Source organism: Muntiacus reevesi, chromosome 2 (assembly GCF_963930625.1).
Source record: "Muntiacus reevesi chromosome 2, mMunRee1.1, whole genome shotgun sequence".
Lineage (NCBI taxonomy): Eukaryota > Metazoa > Chordata > Mammalia > Artiodactyla > Cervidae > Muntiacus > Muntiacus reevesi.
Genome location: NC_089250.1, coordinates 114,745,547 through 114,766,646, shown reverse-complemented (window position 1 = coordinate 114,766,646; position 21,100 = coordinate 114,745,547). Strand labels below are relative to the sequence as shown.

The window sequence follows — 21,100 nt, the reverse complement described above, 5'->3', positions numbered from 1 at the left end:
CTGGCATTACATTTCCTTTCAAAACTAAAGCAAAAACCATTGGTAAATAATTTATCATCTCTAATAGAAGGAACCATATTAATTCACTTAAAAGCCCAGCATTTTACTGATATTCTGTTCTGAAAAGAACTAAAATATGAAAATTTGCACAAAGGAACATGAAAAACATTCTGAATATGCCTACTTTAATGACTTTTGGTGAATAGTTTTGAATGATAGCACACTGCCCTATTTCTAAGCCTCATTTTTGCCAGTGATAGCAGGTAAGTTACAATCCAAATGCCAGGATTTGTTCATCTTTGTTTATGGAGTAGGATATTTGCTCACCATATACGTCTATCTACTGTTGTCCTGGCAAAGTAGCTCATCAAAGTAAAAAAGTACTTCTTCATAGTGTTTTCTAATTTTCATGCATTTAATCTACAAATGGTTTAATGACCAACTTTGAAAATTTCTGAATGTGCCCTTAAGAGTTACTATTTGCCACCTCCCCAGAACACTACTGCTTAAAAAAAAAACATAGATATCATGAATTTTCTGGTTTTTCTTTTCCTTTCTGAGTTCACAGAAAAGTATGGTTATACCAACCACTTTAAATTTTAAAAATCCAAGGATGACATGATTATTGAATATTTGAGCATATTTTAAAAGAATCTTCAGCTGATCAAAAAGCATTCTTCAAGGCCTTAATTTATGTAAGTAGAGTTTCTTTTCAACTGAGGTTTATGCTATTCACAAGCATGATAACTCCAAATGAATGAACTGACTTTTACTAACTTGAGAAACATAACGTATTATGTGCTGGCTACTTCCATTCACTAGTCGCTGCATGCTGTGTGACCTCACCAAAGCTGTTAAGCCAAGTACTCCTGCCAAAAATTAAACTACCTTCACAGGTTATTGATCCAACTGTCCACAGTGGGTCAAGACCTCATGCTCCTTTTAGGAAATATTGTGATCCCAAAATTGAATCGTGTCTAATTTAGCTCTATTCACATAATATGCATCTAAGTTTTGCCTTTCAGACAGAAAAGAATAGAAAATACATTTAATCAATGATATGATCTATCCCATGACATTCTCTCAATTTGTTTAATCTATTACTTTGTGTTCTGATGCTTCAGCCTCTACCTCCCCCAGCCTATAACTTACTGTTGTGTCAGTGGGTGTCTGTCTTCACTTGACCTGGTATCTCCTCATCGGCAAGAGCATGCAAAACACAAAATAGGTTTCAAAATGTGATAAGATTTCAATGAAACAAGAGGACACAATTACCAATACTTTCTACTGGGCAAATAATTATTCTAGTTTCTTCTTGCTGCATTTGGAATCAAATCTAAACAAAGTGACTCCTGTGAACCAGGTATTTATCTTTTGCTTTTGCTTTAATTGTGCATTTTTATACAATTTTAAAGGTTACTTTCCACTCACAGGTATTACACAATATTGGCTGTATTCCTCACATTGTACAACACAACCTTGAGCCTATCTTACATCCAGTAGTTTCTACCTCCAATTCCCACACCTCTATATCGCCCTTACCCCTCTCCCAACTGATAACCAAGAGGTGAGGATGGGCAGAGAGAGGCAGAAGCCAGGGAGGTGGCACAGTTTGCCTCTGCACCCTCCACCCCCACCAACCAGTCCTTCTCAAGTCAATTCAGAATTCTCTGCAGAAAAAAAATGCCCCCCTTGGGCTTAACTAGATCCAGTTGTTTTTCTTATTTGGAATAAAAACAGGCTGCCCTAAACTCCCTTGATAAGAATGACCAGGCATGGTCTTTGTACTGGAGAGCTGTTTGCTCACTATTGTGTAACTGTTTATATTTCAGAAACTGCCAGGAATTGGGGATATTTTCAGTATCAGGAGAAAGATCTTAGCAGGAGCCTGAGCTGCACGCACGCTGTTGAGAGGTGTGGCTTTGTTTTCAGACCTGCTGTCCCATATACTCAGTGGGGCTGCAAGTGTGTTGGGAAGAGGGGTGGGACTTGGGGGTCTATTCAGAAAGGGCCAGAGAGGTCAGTCCTCCTGGTCCCTGGGAACAAAGGAAAAAGTGGCTGGTTTCCTATCTGGGGGAGGGGTATTCATCACCCCTTTCCATGAGCCTGTGGTTCATTCAGGCCTCATTCCAATTTCTGAAGTACAGATTTCATTTAAAATTTTCTTTGCAGTAGTGAGTCAGTAAAATCAACCATGTATTCAGAGGCCTTTGATGTAAAGATTTAGAAGCTGAATGTGCAAGTTCTGGAGTCAGATGGCCTTTTATATGAATGAGTTTCAGCACCAGTGCTCCTGATCTCGGAGGGAGAGCAGTGAGCGCTCCTGAAGGGATATCTTAGTTCCCTGCTGGGTACCCTGGATGAAACCCCAGGAATCCTAGCCAACACACCCCAGGGACTAGAGGCTAGAAGCAAAGTGACTCTGGTTCTTTCCCCCATTTGAAAGCAAGGATGTTTCAAGGAGGCAAAAACTGTAAATAGGTAAAAAGTTTATTGTTAGAGACACAGCACATTGTATGGCAGAGCACACAGAGAAGCAGGTTGTTTATTTAAGATAGAAGAAGGCAGAAATATGCTCCCAGATAGAAAGGCTATGGGCATCCTCTCTAACGAGGAGGAGTACAGTAAGTCAGAGCTAAGCAGAGACACACACCCCGTGGTGGAGTGTGGTCGTCCTGAATGAGGGGGAGTGCAGTAAAGAAGTGACATAAATAACTTCTGTAAGATAGTCCATTAGGATCTTTGTTACCTTTGGCCAAATAACTTGTTAATAATCTTCATACCTGACTGGTCCATGGACCCTCAAAATGAACATGTGAAAATATTTTCTAAGATCCCACCACAGAGGCCTATGGCTGCATGTCCACACTTATTATGGGGTAAAGCCCCCTTCTTTTCCACCCACAAGAAGCCTTCCTGAGCATGTGTAGACAGTGAAGTCTTTGTTGAACTCAGGAGTGGGCACCTTATCTCTTTGCTTTAGCAGAGCTCCGCTTTTGCCACTAGCTTTGTCCTTGGAGTGTCTGGGTGGGAACAAAGCTTGAATTTTACTCGACTTGACAAGCACCAGGTGTCCAGGTTCCTACCTCACGAAGTGCAGGTTCCCTTCCTCTTCGTGTCTTGGTTTCCATGTCTGTAAAACGAGAAGGGTTTGACTAGATTATCCCTGAGGCAGAGTGAAGATGAACATCCCTTGTACTTCAAGGCAGGAAGAGGTTGGGGGATGAATCTGAACATGGTTGGACACCCTCTCTGCCTGAAACTTTAGAAGGGATTAAAATTGTGCAGATGGTACGTTCTCTGATGAGCCATCCACAGTCACACTGTCACGGGAAGAGAGATCCTGGGCGGTCAAGGTCCAGGGTGAGGAGATTCTACTGAGTGTAAGGCCACTCTAATATGGTCAAAGAGGCTAGTACCTCCCTTCCAGCAAAGGGCAGCCATGACCTCCAAGCCCCAGGGCTACAGATTGCATTGGTGAGAGGATTCTGGGGTTTGGATAGAGGTCCAAACAGGGCTCTACCTGGGGGAGGCCTCAATAGAAGGAATTTGAAACCATGGGAGAGAATGAGCGCAAGCCTAGAGTGAGTGCAAGGAGGGAAGGGAGCCAGAGCTGAGGCTCCTGCTCCCCTCTGTGGAGTGTCAGGAGAGGAGGAGAGGTGAGAGAAGAAGACTGAAGGATAAGAAGATTGAAGGCAGGAGATGAAAGGCAAGGAGGAGGCAGTGACCAGTGGCGTCAAATGCAGCCCATGTTTGGCAGAGGTGGAGGGCTAGACAGCCGTCTTGTTGAGGAGACACTGGATTTTGCAACAGGGGCATCTTGGCGATCTCCTTTTAGCCCTTGCCCCTAAGTCAGCAGGCTGCCCCCCGCCCATTTTTGTTGTGACAAGCCTTCCAGGTGTGAAGCCTGTTTCGAACTTTATTCTGATGGAGGAGTTCCAGAGGAGGCCTGCCTTCTGGCCTTACCTCATGACTCAGTGGAGAAGTCATGAAGTCAAGGGTCACCTTTTTATTGGAATTCTGGCAGCACACAGCCCTGGCATTGCCCCATTCCTCCCTGGGGGGCTCCGGACTCACACATCATGAGGCGCATCTCAGTACAAGCTCTGTTGTTCTAGTTGCCATCCCAATAGATCTCTATGCAGCTCTCCGGGCCTTTGTCAGTGACCCTGTTGTTGGGCTCATGGGGGCCCAGCTAGAATAGACCAGGGGCTCCCCCGTGGGGTAGATGAAAGTATGCTCCTTCCTGGTGTCGGTCATGTCCAGGAAAGCAGCCTTGTTCTGGGCTGTGGCCAGCTGAGTCAGGGCCTCGTTCTCATCTGCAGAATGTGGGGAGGACAACTGTCCCCTGGCCTGTGTGCAGATCTGCTGGGCATCCTGAAACTTTTTTCAGAGCCTGCTATCTTGCAGATCTTCTCCCTGACACTCCGGCCATCAGGGAAGAGCACCGCTAGGGGAAGAGGAGAGTCAGGTTGGGGATGTGGCAGCACCTAGACCTTGTGCTTCAACTGGAGTCTCCAGCCTCCAATCCAGGTACTAGATAGGAAGAAAGTGAGGCACTTGGTTCAGAGCAGTCCTGGCTCCACGATGTGCCCTGTGAGTGGTGCCGTGGTCTCCAGGTACAGGTGAGGCCCCAGAACTCAGGTGCTTACTTAAGAGGCCCAAAGTTGCCCAACTGTCAAATGTAGATGAGGATCAGACCTTGCTGGATGTGACACCAAAGCTCCCATGTGCACTTTCTGTTTTACCCACTGTTGTATGCCAGAACCGGTTTTTAATTAGTGTGTATATACTTAGGGCTTTGGCAGGGAAATGACACCATATAGTTCAGGGCAGCTCCTGAGAGTGTGGAAAACACCAAGCAGGCAGCTCACTCCCACCCGTGCATGACGACCGGGCGTGTGGAGTTGTCTTAGCGCTTCTGTGCTGTGTGAAGGGGTGAGGAGAAAGGGAGGACAGAGAGAGCAGCTAAGTGCTGATCTCGGCACTGGGGGCAGTCCAGTGTTGGCTTCCGAATGCTTGCAGGTGATGCTACAGCCAGTCAGCCTCCCTGGACCACTGCGCAGGGGATGACGGCATCTGAGAGCTCTATGTGGGGGCAGGAGGGCAGGGTAGGATCAGCTTTGGAGAGAGCCCTGTCTGGGCCTCAGAAAGTCATGTGTTCAGCTCCACCTTGGCAATGACAGTCCAGGTGACAAGGGAAAATCACTTCCCTTTTCAGAGTCTCTGCCCTTATTTCTAAGGTAGAGATACACTACATATCAGTATCCCCAGTGTGACATGTTATGTGTCTCTTTTTATTCCATCCCATCCATGCCCCTCTGACTTCCAGAGTTGTGCATGGAAATCTTCAGCTCTCCTAAGAGGGCTCACGGGACTGGTTTGGAACCCAGGTTGCACCCTGACCCACTGCCTTTTCCCTCTGAGTAGCTTCAACAAGCAGTCAGAGACCAGATTTTCCATGGAGTCAGGATGGCACCCAGACAGCCCTGGACAAGGTCAGTGCAAGCTCATGTGCCATAATTGGTTATATCCCATGCATCTGTGTAGGTGTGCATGTGCATGCGTGAATATATCTGTGTGTCCATCTGAAGGTACATGGTCAACTCAAGGTCCATCATGATGTGTGTGCATATGTGTGCATGTGTATTCACGTATGTGGATGCTGTCAACTGAGTTACGGTGTTTAGGTACATATGTGTGGCCCACACATATGCCTAAGATCTCCTTTGTTTGTTTCAGTCTGCATATGAAGGAGTAAATAGGTGTGCAGATATGCTTGTGCAAGGAGGAAGACAAACTACTCGCAATTCTCGTCCTGCTACTTCAGTACTTAGTTGACTTGGGTCCTTATGGGCCAACCCTTTGTCTCACCCAATCAGGCCCCTTTACGCTCTGCTCCTTCAGAAAACTCTTCCTTTTTTGGATCAACAAGGTTTGATAAGTAATGTGCATTCAAAACTGTCATCAGGGAGAGCAGAGAAGGGGGAGGGAGAGTTGGTGTAGAGTCCCAGGGCACAGGGCACTCAGGTGTGTGCTCCAGGAGGCCTCTGCCTGCTTAAAATCCAGGCTTAAGGAAGAATCTCTGCTTTAAATACCTAAAGAGATGCAGGAACAGTCCAGCCCTGGCCAAATATTGGAGGCAGTCTGCTCCTGCCAGACTTAAGATCATCATTAGGGTGAGATACTTGGTGGCCGTACACCAAGGTCAGGACCCCGGCAGCCTTGAACTCCACATGAAGCATCCCACCCCCCACTCTTAGGACAAGATCTGGATTCTCTGCTGTCCTGGGCTGTGTGGCTGCTTCTCTGGGTATTTGCATACCTGGCCCCACAGAGGGAAGAAATGCATCCTGGGTTGGGTATCCCCTTTTCGGTCATAGGAACCCACCTAGAGTAGGCTGGGGTGAAGGTCTGCTGAACTGGTGACATGGACGCATCCTCCTCCTTGTCTCGTGCATCTACTTGAGCTCCCAGAGCATGTGGGGCACAGTTCTGTCCCAGCCCTGTCCTTAGCCCCGCTCCTGCCCCAGGGCCAGGTCCAGTCCCAGTCATGGTCCCAGCAGGTCCAATTTAGACCCAGCCCAGCAAACTCCAAGCCAAGCCCTGACCCACCCTCAGTGCCGGCTCAGGGTCAGGTCTAGGAACTCACCTTTCTCACACTGAAAGGAGACATTCTGGAGGCATTGTAGCTGTCCCTCTAAGATCACAAACTGATGCCTGAGAGCACTGATGTTTGCAGAAGAGAGAGGCTGAGTGAAGATGGGTCCAGCATAGCCTGGGGTCACTCAGAGCTCAGGCCTCAAGGGAGGGTGTCCCGGTGCAACCCATATTGGGGGTGGGGAAGGAGTTGGGAGAGAACTGTAGGAGGCCCACCTCTGCTGACATAGCCGGCCTCTGCTGCCCACGGGGTTTCCTGTGGTTCTCTTGTGAACAGTATTCCCTCATCAGATCCCTGCACCTCACTGACACTGAACCATATGACATTTTAATTCCAAACTCTAGGAATTCGATATAACTTCCTTTTGAGTGTGTGTGTGTGTGTTTGGGGGGGGGGGGGGGCGGGCGGCTCGGTTATTTGAAGTTCAAGGTTATCTGATGAATTGGGAAGGGAGGTTTGCTTGTCCCAAAGATCAGAAGGAAAAACTGCTCAGGTTGTTCTCCAGTAAGTCATAGAGGCTAAGACCAGGGTCTGCCTCACTGTCCATCTGTTATTCTTTCCTGCTTCCACTCCCACCTGTAACTAAGGGGGATGCCTGAGAAGAGGGACTGAGCTGAAGAAGGTCTACTCCCTATCGCACACCCTAGTGGGGGTCTCCAGGGCTTCCTTACCTGGGACTGCAGTCTCTCCCTTTGCTTCTTTTTCTCCAAGATCACCTCTGTCCCCCTTTAGTCCTGGCAGGACCATAGCACCTGAAGGTCTCTGTGGACTGATGGCTCCAGCAGGCCCTGGGACCAGAAAAGAATCATTGCACGTGTTCTGTGCACATTTTCCAGCATTTTTAGCTCCCCCAAAACATGGACTATCATATCCCTCAGCAGTACACCCTCCTACATACAAATATCCCTCTGTGCCTGGAAGCTTTCCTTGCATCCTCTTCATATACTGTCGAATAACCCAACAACCAGCCTTCCCTGGATACAGACAGTCTATGCTACGTGCACCATCCTCTCCCGAGAGACAGACAGTTCCCAGAGCCCAGCACTGGCTCTCATTCTGGAATGCCAGCTCTGACCTGGTGGCTGGTGGTGGTGGGCACAAGGGATGTGAGCCCAGTCCATGACCATTGCTCACCTTCTGTGCCAGCACTTTTAGGGGCTCCCAGCTCACCAGGGGCACCTTTCTCTCCTTTGAGACCTGCGGGGCCTGGGGAGCCCTGCATGCCTGGGGCACCCATTCCTCCTGAAGAAGGAACATATTGGAGAAACATGGCTGAGAGTGCGCTCAGCAGGTACCATTTCCTCAGCAGTGCAGCTTGTCATGCACAGCTCCAGATGAGAGAGTGACCTGGGAGGCTATTCCTGACTGCTTGGTCTCTTCCAGGAACAGTATCAGGGAAATTCAGCCAGTGTGGGAAAGTTGAGGGTGAGGCCCAGGCCAGTGCTGCCAGGCGCGGAGGTTCCAGGCTTTTCCAGGCACTGTGCACATAACTTGGTCCCCACCAGGGCTGCCCATGTCACCCCTCCCGTCTCCCTCCCTCACCCACCACATGCCACCCTCCTACCTTTGGGCCCAGTCTCTCCTTTGGGGCCTGGTGTACCTGGAGGTCCCATGCTCCCCTGCCTCCCCGAGGGACCCTCTCTCCCAGCTGGACCAGGCATGCCTGGAGGCCCTGGGGAAAAGGATCAGCCTGGTTAGTGACACTGAATCTCCTTGGAAGTGGGAGTGCATAAAAGATGGGGCTGTAATAGAACTCAGGCAGCCTCTTCCTAAAGATGTTGACCCCACTGCGCCTTCCCCAGGATCTCCATCCTTCCCTGAAATAACCCTGTGCCACCTTGAGAATGACCTTCTTCCTCTTCCTGGGGTGGAATCTGTGCTCGCCTACTGCCATGTCCTAACACAGCACGCCACCTACAGACACCTGCATTCCAAGCTCAGCTGCTCACCAGGTGGTCCAGTGTCTCCCTTTGTTCTGGGTTCTCCAGCAGAGCTATTGTCCCCTTTCAGCCCAATGGGGCCAGCTGGTCCTGGCCTCCCTGCTCGTCCTGTAGGTCCTAGAGAAACTGTGACGTAGAAGAGATGGACATAAGGCTGACCCCGGCCCTGGAGGAGCCAGCTGCCCGCGGAGTCAGGGCCCTGGCATTTTTTCAGGGTTCTGTAGGGTGTAGACACTCCCTCTCCAGGTGACTGGTGCATTGGTGATTCAGGAAATGCGTGTGCACATCCCCATTTTACAGGTGAAGGAACAGGCTTGCAGAGTTGGAGGCAGATCCAAAACAAGACCCACCTGACTGCATGCAATGCATCTGCCCCTGCCCCAAGGTTACAGTATTTATGGCAGTTAAATCTGTCATCTTTTACCCTTGACCATGGACTCCCTGGCCTCCACCTTCTGAGAACCAAAATTTATGTCAGAAATGACACCTGACACTAATCACCAGAGGAATATAAATGAAAAGCTCAACGAGCTGTCATTGCATAACTTTAGAATGGCTATGATGGAAAAGATAGCAAATAAGAGTGTTGGAGAATGTGTAGAAAAGGGAATCTTTGTGCACTGTTAGTAGGAACATAGGCTTCACTGGTGGCTCAGAAGGTAAACAATTTGCCTGTAATACATGAGACCCAAGTTCAGTCCCTGGGTTTGGAAGATCCCCTGGAGAAGGAGATGGCTACCCACTCCAGCATTCTTGCTTGGAGAATCCCATGAACAGAGGAGCCTGATGGGCTATAGTCCATGTGGTAGCAAGAAGCAGATATGACTGAGTGACTGAGCCCAGTGGGAATGTAAATTGATACAACCACTATGGAAAACAGTATGAAGTTGCTCAAAAATTAAAAATAGGTCTACTGTACTATCCAGCAATTCCACCTCTGAGTATTTAAGCAAAGAGCATGAAAACACTAATTCAAAAAGATATTGTAATCCCAAGTTCATTGCAGCATCGTTTACAGGAGCCAAGATATGGAGGCAGCCTAGAGTCTAAGAATCTGTGGATCGATGAATGAACGGAGAAAATGCACTTTGTATATACAGTGGAACATTATTCAGCCATAAAAATAATGAAATCTTGCAATCTGGAACAGCATGGACAAAACCCTGAGGGCTTATAAATGGTTATAAGTGGAATAAGTCAGACATAAAAATATAGGTATCATAGGATCTTATATTTGGAATCTAAAAAACAAATGAACAAAAGCAACACACACATAGATGCAGAGAACAGATTGATGATTGCTAGAGGTGGGGTTGGGAAGTGAGCAGAATGGATAAACATAATCAAAAGGCACAAACTTCCTGGTATAAAATAAATGAGTCTGAGGAATGCAATGTACAGCAAGGTTACTATAGTTAATAATACTGGGTTGCATGCTTAAAGGTTGCTTAGGGAGTAGATTTTAAAAGTCCTCATCACACACACACAAATTGTAACTATGTGTGTTGATGCTTTTTGACATGTCTTATTGTGCAATCACTTCACAATATATACAAATATAAAATCATTATGTTGTATATTAATATATTTTAGGTCATTTATATTTTAATAAAAGGAAGAGAAAAAGCTATGTAACATGCTCTTGAAAGTACAGAAAATAGAAATAATAATGTACCATTAAGTGTTAAAAGTATGTTATAAACACCTATTCAATATGACTCTCTTCATAAATACATCCACTCCTGTGGATGTATTATGCATGTGCACATGTAATATGTATTGGAAAAACTATAAGAACAGCATACACAAAAGTACTCACTGTTGTTCTTTCTATGTGGCACAATTCAGGTCATCTTGATTTTCTTCCTTTTATCTTTGGTGGCCATATATTATTTTTATATTGGAAAAGTGACCAAACATTTTAAAAAAGACATGTTACTTCACAAAATGATGCCTAAGTCTGAAATTATATGAGATTTACCCCTCTTTAAGAATTTTACACTCCATTCTGGGAATTTGGTTATTCTTGATCCATTGAGATGAAATTCACATAATAGAAAATTAACTTTTAAATTTTTTTGGCTGTGCCACAGAGCATGCAGAATCTTCTTTCCCTGACCAGAGATTGAATCCAGGTGGCCTCTTGGTGAGAATGTTCAGCCCCAACCACTGGGCCACCATGGAATTCCCTAAAATCAGCTTTTTCAGTGTCATTTTGCTCATTCAGAACATTGTGCCACTACCACCTATATTTAACTCAAAAATATGTCATCAACCCCAAAGGAAGCCTCACACCTGTTCATTACTCTGTCCCTGCCTTCTCCCAGGCCCTGACTTCCACTGTTCTGCTTCCTGTCTCAATGATCTACTCTGAATATTTTATATAAATACATACAAAAAATGACCTTTTGTGTCTGGCTTTTTAAACACGGAGTGACCTTCTTGGGGCTCATCCCAGTACTTCATTCCTTTGTATGGTTGAGCAATGTTCTATAGTGTGAACACAAAACATTTTGTTTATCATTCACCATGGATAAACATTGAAAGACACTTGGGTTGTTTCCATTTTTTGGCTGTTGTGAGTAAAGCATTCACGTGCAAAAAGACAACAGAAGAAATCTGTCAGGTGCTGCTAACTTGTTCATTCACTTATTTGTTCATTTCCTCATTATTTCATTTCTCTGTTCACTGAGAAACTATCTGTGGAACATAGCTTTCTGCCTAGCACTGAGCAGGATGTAAATGTTAGCACCAGGTCCTGGTCTGCAAGGAATCTGTCATCAAGTTTTAAACTGTGAGGCACAGGTAATGAGTGAGGAAAGCAGTTCATGAGATGTCCCTCATCCCATCAGAGCATCCTAAATCTGAGAACACACATTTGGAGCAAACAGGACTTTATTTTTTTTCCCCATTTATTTTTATTAATTGGAGGCTAATTACTTTACATTATTGTAGTGGTTTTTGCCATACATTGACATGAATCAGCCATGGATTTACATGTGTTCCCTGTCCTGAACGCCCCTCCCACTTCCCTCCCCATCCCATCCCTCTGGGTCTTCCCAGTGCACCAGCCCCGAGCACTTGTCTCATGCATCCAACCTTGACTGGTGATCTGTTTCACACTTGATAATATACATGTTTCTATGCTGTTCTCTCAAAACATCCCACCCTTGCCTTCTTCCACAGAGTCCAAATGTCAGTTCTGTACATCTGTGTTTCTTTTACTGTTTTGCATATAGGGATATTGTTACCATCTTTCTAAATTCCATATATGCGTTAGTATACTGTATTGGTGTTTCTCTTTCTGGCTTACTTCTCTCTGTATAATGGGCTCCAGTTTCATCCATCTCATTAGAACTGATTCAAATGAATTCTTTTTAATGGCTGAGTAATATTCCATGGTGTATACGTACCACTACTTCCTTATCCATTCATCTGCTGATGGGCATCTAGGTTGCTTCCATGTCCTGGCTATTATAAACAGTGCTGTGATGAACATTGTGATGCACGTGTCTCATTCAGATCTGTTTTCCTCAGTGTGTATGTACAGGAGTGGGATTGCTGGGTCAAATGGCAGTTCTATTTCCAGTTTTTTAAGGAATCTCCACACTGTTCTCCATAGTGGCTGTACTAGTTTGCATTCCCACCAGCAGTGTAAGAGGGTTCCCTTTTCTCCACACCCTCTCCAGCATTTATTGCTTGTAGACTTTTGGGTAGCAGTCATTCTGACTGGCGTGTAATGGTACTTCATTGAGGCTTTGATTTGCATTTCTCTGCTAATGAGTGATGTTGAGCATCTTTCCATGTGTTTGTATATACCATGGTCATTGATTGGAAGAATCAATATTATGAAAATGAGTATACTACCCAAAGCAATCTATAGATTCAATGCAAGCCCTATCAAGCTACCAATGATATTCTTCACAGAACTACAACAAATAATTTCACAATTTGTATGGAAATATAGAAAACCTCGAATAGCCAAAGTAATCTTGAGAAAGAAGAATGGAACTGGAGGAATCAACCTGCTTGACTTCAGGCTCTACTACAAAGCCACAGTCATCAAGACAGTATGGTACTGGCGCAAAGACAGAAATATAGATCAATGGAACAAAATAGAAAGTCCAGAGATAAATTCACATACCTATGGACACCTTATCTTTGATAAAGGAGGCAAGGATATACAATGGAAAAAGGACAACCTCTTTAACAAGTGGTTCTGGGAAAACTGGCCAACCACTTGTAAAAGAATGAAACTAGAACACTCTCTAACACCATACACAAAAATAAACTCAAAATGGATTAAAGATCTAAATGTAAGACCAGAAACTATAAAACTCCTAGAGGAGAACATAGGCAAAACACTATCTGACATAAATCACAACAAGATCCTCTATGACCCACCTCCCAGAATATTGGAAATAAAAATGAAAATAAACAAATGGAACCTAATTAAACTTAAAAGCTTTTGCACAACAAAGGAAACTATAAGCAATGTGAAAAGACAGTCTTCAGAATGGGAGAAAATAATAACAAATGAAGAAACAGACAAAGGATTAATCTCAAAAATATACAAGCGACTCCTGCAACTCAATTCCAGGAAAACAAATGACCCAATCAAAAAATGGGCCAAAGATATAATGGGCTTTAAAGCAGAAGAGGATTTAGAGAGACTTAGAGAGGAGAGGTGACATTTCAGATTTGGAAACCATTTTCCCAGAGTAAGAAGTTCTGGCCTGCTTGGGCCAAGAATGTAAAGGTGGTGGGAGACTGGTGCATTTGATGTGTAGCTGAGGACCTCTGTGCTGGGCATTGTGTCCTGCTCTTAGTTGCAATCTTCACAAGGCAAGATACGGAAGCCCAGAGGTTGAGCCCTGCATCCCAGACACCATAGTGCACTGTGCTCAGGCAGAGATCCCTGGGCTCCCCTGTGGCTGCGTGGCAGCAAGCACCTGGGAAGCAAGTCACTCCTTGGAAGAGAACATCAGAGGTTGCCCATCCTTGTGCACAAACCGTGGAGGCCATGGGTGGAAGTGGAGGAAGGAACGTCCTTCTAAGCAGCAATCACCATGCCTCCCCTGAAGTCCTAGCCCTGTACCTTACGGGCACCTGAAGTGAAGCTTTATGGACCAGCAATTTGGCCAGTCTTAACTGTACTAAAATGCCTTATCTCCTGACCGTTTACATTCTTTTATTCCAACAAGTATTCGCTGAGCTTCTACTAGGTACAAGGTGCTGTCCTAAATGCTGGGATTATACTACTGAAAAAAAAAAAAAAACAGACAAAAACCACATCCTTTCCTCACAGAGCTTAAACTCAGCTATGTAGAAATAGATAATAAAAATTAAAATGTACAACAGATGGTAATTCATCCAATCAGAATAAGTGCTACAGAGGTAAATTGAAGCCTAGAGAACTGGCGGGGATGCTTTCTAAATAGGATGGCCAGAGAGGGAGTCTATGAGTGAAGCTCTGAAAGGGGTGAGGAGTGAGCTGTGGGGATGTGTATGGACAGAGCAAGGACAGGGCCCTGGGGAGGCGGGGGGATTGAGCGTGCTCAGGGACCAACAAGGAGCCAGTGTGGTCAGTGCCCAGGAAGTGTGGGAGCAGAGGAAGGAAATGAGCTCAGAGCGATCAGCAGGGGTCGAGGTTGGGAGATGCTGTGGGATGTGTTTCACTCCCATGGGAGATGTGCACCCCAGGAGGGACTCTGTCACTGAATCCTTCTGGGCAGCAATCTCAGAGGCACTGAGTAAGGAAGGAATTATCCCTGGAAATACAGCTCCCCAAGCAGGGTCCAGATGTTCTTGACCCTCCACGACATGTCTGGGGCATCCCCAAGTGAACCAGCCACACCCTCTACCTCTGCTCAAGGGTCTCTCTAGGCCCATCTTGTCCTTTACATCAGGTTCTTGGGAACATGTGTGTCAGAATCTGTGGGGGAGGTTGTCCCCAGTGCAACTCTTGCCCCACCCAGCCCAACTGGTCAGCATCTGAGGATGCTTGGATCTCCAGGAAATTCCCAGATCTGTCAAAGTTGGAGGACAGCAGTGCCTGGATCTGGGGAGCCAGTGTGGAGCCTGGTCCTTGGTCCAACTGTGCACTATTCTCTCTCCAAGCACCAACCCAAGGCCAGGCTTGGAATGCACATGAAAGGGAGGTCTGGGGTGCATCCATGCAGCTGAGGGGCCACTGTAGGAAAAATCTCCACCCCACCCTCTGCCCTGGGATTCAGTTCAGGACCCTCTAGGAGCTAGAAGGAAATGGTACCTTGAATAGCACCCCACCGTTGAGTTCAGCTCTAGGCATCCTTATCAATGCTCTGTTCATTAATGCTGGGAAAGATTTATGTCTGCAAAGGAGAGATACTTGTCACTTATCCTACAAACCCTGGGGATATTGTGTATTCTTTGCAGCTTAAATGTTATTTGCTTCTTTCCTCTACAGCTAAAATGCAAAGCAAAAAAGATAAAGACCTCAGTTGATCCCTCCATAGCCCTGGTTCAGTGCCATGGTGGTCCCCTCGTATTCGTTGTTGGTTTATTGAATTCTCACTTCTCGCCAGTAACACCCAGATCTTCTCCTGTGGGTCAGTGTTTCTCAGACACTTCCCTTAATAAGCTGTATTTTAGGAAACCTCAGGAGAATCCACCTAGTTGGTACAGCAAGAGGATGCAACTTTACCCTGAAGTCTCATCCAAAAAAAAAAAGGTGAAGGCGTGGCTCAATTACTTATCACTCTGTGGTCGTGTGATTTCCATCCATAGATGCACAAACTGAGGCTCAGAGACACTGATTAGTTTGTCCTAGGTACCTCTGCTGTGGAGGAAGAGCTATCAGACATGCTCAGATGTGTCTGAGAAAGAAACCTATGTTCTTTTCACCTTCTAGGTTGGGTTTCACATAACATCATTGTATCACAATTTTCTTCCTGATCAAATGAGATTAATGCATCACTTGTTAAACTTTTGATGGGATTATATAAACTACTCAAGTGAACTCCTAAGCACAGGACTAGACTAGAAATATAAGGTCCCTTTCTTTCTTTCTGTAATGTATTGAGGGAAAATCCTTTTATTCAGGCTTGAGTATGGGGCCACAGTGCCCCATTCTTTCTTACTCATCATGGAGTTCAGTTCAGTTCGGTTCAGTCGCTCAGTCATGTTCAACTCTTTGCAACCCCATGAACTGCAACACGCCAGGCTTCCCTATCCATTACCAACTCCTGGAGTTTACTCAAACTCATGGCAATTGAGTCAGTGATGCCATCCAGCCATCCCATCCTCTGTCGTCCCCTTCTCCTCCGGCCTTCATTCTTTCTCGCATTAGTGTCTTTTCAAATGAGCCAGTTCTTCACATCAGGTGGCCAAAGTATTGGAGTTTCAGCTTCAGCATTGCCCTTCCAATTAATATTCAGGACTGATTTCCTTTAGGATGGACAGGTTGGATCTCCTTGCTGTTTAAGGGACTCTCAAGGGTCTTCTCCAACACCGCAGTTCAAAAGCATCGATTCTTTGGTGCTCAGTTTTCTTCACAGTCCAACTTTCACATCCACACATGACCACTGGAAAAAACATAGCCTTGACTAGACGAACCTTTGTTGGAAAAGTAATGTCTCTGCTTTTTAATATGCTGTCTAGATTTGTAAGAGCTTTTCTTCCAAGGAGCAAGAGTCTTTTAATTTCATAGCTGTGGTCACCACCTGCAGTGATTTTGGAACCCAGAAAAATAAATTCTCTCACTGTTTCCATTGTTTCCCCATCTATTTGCCATGAAGTGATGGGACCAGATGCCATGGTCTTAGTTTTCTGAATATTGAGCTTTAAACCAACTTTTTCACTCTCCTCTTTCACTTTCATCAAGGGGGCTCTTTAGTTCCTCTACACCTCTGCCATTAGGGTGGTATATCTGAGGTTGTGGCATATCTGAGGTTGTTGATATTTCTCCCAGAAATCTTTTTTCCTGCTTCTGCTTCATCCAGCCTGGCATTTCACACATATACTCTGCATATAAGTTAAATAAGCAGGGTGTCAGTATACAGCCTTGATGTACACTTTTCCTGATTTGAAACCAGACTGTCATTCTATGTCTGGTTCTAACTGCTGCTTCTTGACCTGCATATAGATTTCTCAGGAGGCAGTTCAGGTGGCCTGGTATCCCATCTCTTTAAGAATTTTTCACAGTTTGTTGTGATCCACACAGTCAAACGCTTTGTCATAGTCAGTAAAGCACAAGTAGATGCTTTTCTGGAGCTCGTGCTTTTTCGATAATCCAATAGATGTTGGCAATTTGATCTCTGGTTCCTTTGCCTTTTCTAAATCCAGCTTGAACATCTGGAAGTTCACAGTTCATGTACTGTTGAAGCCTGGCTTAGAGAGTTTTGAGCATTACATTGCTAGCATTTGAGATGAGTGTAATTGTGTGATAGTTTAAACATTCTTTGGCATTGCCTTTCTTAGGGATTGGAAAAAAAACTGACCTTTTCCAGCCCTGTGGCCACTGCTGAGTTTTCCAAATTTGCTGGCACATTGAGTGTAGCACTCTCACAGCATCATCTTTTAAGGTTTGAAATAGCTCAACTGGAATTCCATCACGTCCATTAGCTTTGTTCATAGTGATGCTTCCTCAGGCCCACTTGACTTTGCATTCCAGGATGTCTGACTCTAGGTGAGTGATCACACCAAGGTGATTATCTGGGTCAAGCAGATCATTTTGTATAGTTCTTCTGTGTATTCTTGTCACCTCTTCTTAATATCTTCTGCTTCTGTTAAGTCCATGACCTTTCTGTCTTTTATCATGCCCATCTTTGCATGAAATATTCCCTTGGTATCTCTAATTTTCCTGACAAAATCTTTACTCTTTCCCATACTGTTTTCCTCTATTTCTTTCTACTGATCACTGAGGATGGCTTTCTTATCTATCCCTGCTCTTCTTTGGAACTCTGCATTCAAATGGGTATATCTTTCCTTTTCTCCTTTGCCTTTCGATTCTCTTCTTTTCTCAGCTCTTTGTAAGGCCTCCTCAGACAACCATTTTGCCTTTCTTTTCCTTGGAGATGGTCTTGATCACTGCCTCCGATACAAAGTCATGAACATCCATGCATAGATCTTCAGGCACTGTATCTATCAGATCTAATCCCTTGACTCTATTTGTCACTTCCACTGTATAATTGTAAGGGATTTGATTTAGGTCATACCTGAATGGTCGAGTGGTTTTCCCTACTTTCTTTAATTTCAGTCGAGAGCTTAATTAAATATTAAAAATCTTTAACAACCCTCAGAGGCACCAGTTAATCCAAATGGACAGCAGTTAAGTTCTGGAGCACAAGAGTCCAGCTTCCTGTCTTTTACTCACTATTTGAGCATTAGTAGGGTGGTTGGAGTCAGAAGATTCTATGGGAGAAATCGGGACAGCTGGCGATGGAGCTGGAGGCTCGGGGCAGCCAGTCTTTGCCAACCAATAAAACTGTGTTTTACGTGGGCTCAAAATCTGGGTGAAACCCACCCATTTAGGAAGAAAACCATCTGTAAGGCTTCCACAGCAAAAGATTCAGAGTTTCTGGGTTGGTTACAATTCCAGAGTCACCCCTTCAGCCCAGGACAAGCCCATGGTCCCAGCTCTACCTGGATCTCCCTTCTCCCCCTGGGAACCTGTTTTCCCATCTTGTCCATCACGACCACGAAGGCTACCACTGGCAGGAGACACAGAGCCACGGTGCTGGGATCAGTCAGTACTCAGAATAGATATACATTTCTTCGCTCTGGGAACTCTGGGACTGTGTGAGCAAGAGCAGCACGGAGAGAAGGAGGAGAAGAATGTCCTAGAGAGATGAACAGAAAGAGGGGGTGCACTCAATCTGAGGATGTGGATTAGGGCTGGCCCAGCTCCTTGAGATCAGGAGAAGCCCTTCTCACATCTCTTCTCCCATCCTCTGGGGAAAAGAGCAGCAGGGCTCCAAAAGCAGATAAGAGAAAGTGGGATTAAGCCTGGACAGGAAGGACATGAGTGGACCACCTGGACCTCTGAGCTGGTCTGCCAGCAGCATGGATCTACTCTCAGATGCTCTGTGTCATCCCCTTTTGGGTTTGTCATTCCTGCCAGGTGTAATGTGACCAAGATGTAGAATTCTTCTCTGAGACCATCTGTCACATCTGGAGGGACTCCCTGAGTGCCCTTGGGAGGGATCCTTCCCTCCGTGGGCCTCCTTCTCCCTTTCTGTGCCAGTAAGGTGCATGACTTAGGTCTGACAATGCAAACTGGCTTCCTCTCACTTGCTATTCTGGACTGACTAGTTCTGAGGTCTGCAGTGCTGTCTGAAAGAAGCCCTGGTCCTGAATTCTTGGTGATGGTTGTCCTGAGCACAGGATGGGTGTATGACTATGTTTACCAGGATTTGTCATTCCTGGGCTCCATGAGGAAAGTCCCTGGCATACCTAGAGTCCTGTCCAGACATCCTGTGTGGAGATGGGACAGGGGTCTCATGGAGGAAGGGACATGATAGATGGGTGAAGTTAGCGGAAGGCTGGTTTCAGGGAAGGAAAGAGCAGATGTCCAATAGAGCTTCCAGTTACCATCAGACAGGGACTCAAGAGTTAAGTGAGATCAGCGGTGGGTATAGGAAATAAGTCACTCCTACCTGGGTTTTTCTTCTTTTCTCAGGTAGAAACTGACCTGAGAGATGACCTGAAACATGGTAAACTTTTGACCATGGAAAGAGCTAATGGGCTTTGCAGAGGCTCTAAGAAAGCCTGATGGACCTGTGAAGAGAATAGAGGATCGCCAGGCAGGCTGAGATAGTGGGGTGGAATAGGTTTCTAGGCCAGAGAAGTGCTTCCATCCAAGAGGACGATGAATTGCATTTTCCACAGGGACTTCCAGACAATGGCATCAGAGATCTGGTTGGATGTCACATCCAACTCAACTCCCCCGCCTGCCCCCCGCCCCCGCCGCCAGTCCAGGAAACACATATTCCACCAAATAAAGGGAACAGAGTGAAGAGCATCCCTTATTACCCCATTTTCTCCCACCGCTAGCATTGACCCTCCTAGACCGGAACGGCTACATAGACCCTGCCTTCCTCAACATCAGTAGGATAAAACAGCCACATAGGCAGGGAGATATTCACTGAACACTGGAAAATAAATTGATAGGCAATGATAGAGATGCTCACAGTTGCTCTCTCTAGGGCTCAGAAGGTCCAGGCAAATTCGAGTTCCTGGGCCACCATTGGCTTTTATACCTGCTCTTAACCTGAAGATCTGGTTCCAGTCCAGGGAAAAGAGAGGTGATTTCTTGTCCTGTTGACTCAGTCGATTTTACCCCCACCTGGGGGGTAGAACACCTGCCACTGGTGTTCATAGCATGAACCACACATTAGAGCACCCTCAGCCCAAGATCTCATCAGGACCTCACTGCAGCCCTGTGAGTAAAGTGGCAGCATCAGTGTCTGTGTTTCACAGATGTGCAGGAAACCAAGGTCCAGAGAAGACCAGCAAGTTGCACAAAGACTGACAACTATTGCAAAAGCAGATTGCCTCTTCCAAGTCCAAGAGCCAGCACCTGCTGTGCCTACTTCTCTTCCTCCTCATCTCAACATTACTGCTCAGTCACTAGGAAAGAGCTGGGAGCTGCTGTCAGATCTACAGTGCTTTACAACAGGTGGAAGCTGATACTGCAGGCCTATCCAAATTGCTGAACAATACAAAAAACCCTACTTGAGCAGCTATGAAGTTTAGGAATGGGCCAATAAAAATGCCACAGACTGGTGTTTCACCTGCCCTACAGCCCTGCTGCTGCCAGGCTAATAGAAGGATGAGTGGGCTACTTAACAACTGAAATAGGAAACCGGCTCTCTCAACCTGTGGACCAGGAGGCTAACTTGAGTCACATGAATTTGTAACTAAATATCCCAGGAACAATCATCCTTGGCTTTTGCCGAGTTAACCAAGAGGCAAACTAGTTGACATCATCGCAGCTCACCTGTTGACAACCCAAGGTCATTGCCAACTACTGGTCAGAAGAATAATTCACCTTTGCCCTTGTCACAGAATCTACTCCCAGCGGAACATATTGTAAATGGCTCAAGGACTGGCAGGGAAGTTTCCAGTGCTTTGGATTTACAGCCTTATGGGGATTAGGACTGGAAAGAGACTTGCAAGTTTCATCTGGTCCACCTAAGATGACTAAGAAATTAGTCATCTTCTTCCAGAGAAAGGCATCATTATATTAACCCTGTGGTCTGTTACACCCCCTCTCCAGTGTTTGACACTCACTGTGTGGACTGAGGTTTGTCAAGCTTAATGGTAATGTGGCCCAGAACAACAATCATAGTCAGGGGTTTTATTATGCCAGAATGATGTTAGTACTTGTATTTTGCTTAATGGTCATGATATTCCCTGCACTGAGCCTGTTACACATCTTACATTCATGTCTAGTCTAAGCAGAGGGAGCCTGTTTGCAGACAGTGCAGCCTGAGTCTGATGCCTGTGTCTAGAGCGA

General features: G+C 45.7%; 1 pseudogene; it reads right to left on the bottom strand.

Annotated features, from left to right (window-relative positions):
* Positions 1-3,318: 3,318 nt before the first annotated feature.
* Positions 3,319-19,294, bottom strand: LOC136157233 (pulmonary surfactant-associated protein D-like; annotated as a pseudogene).
* Between the last annotated feature and the right edge of the window lie 1,806 nt (positions 19,295-21,100).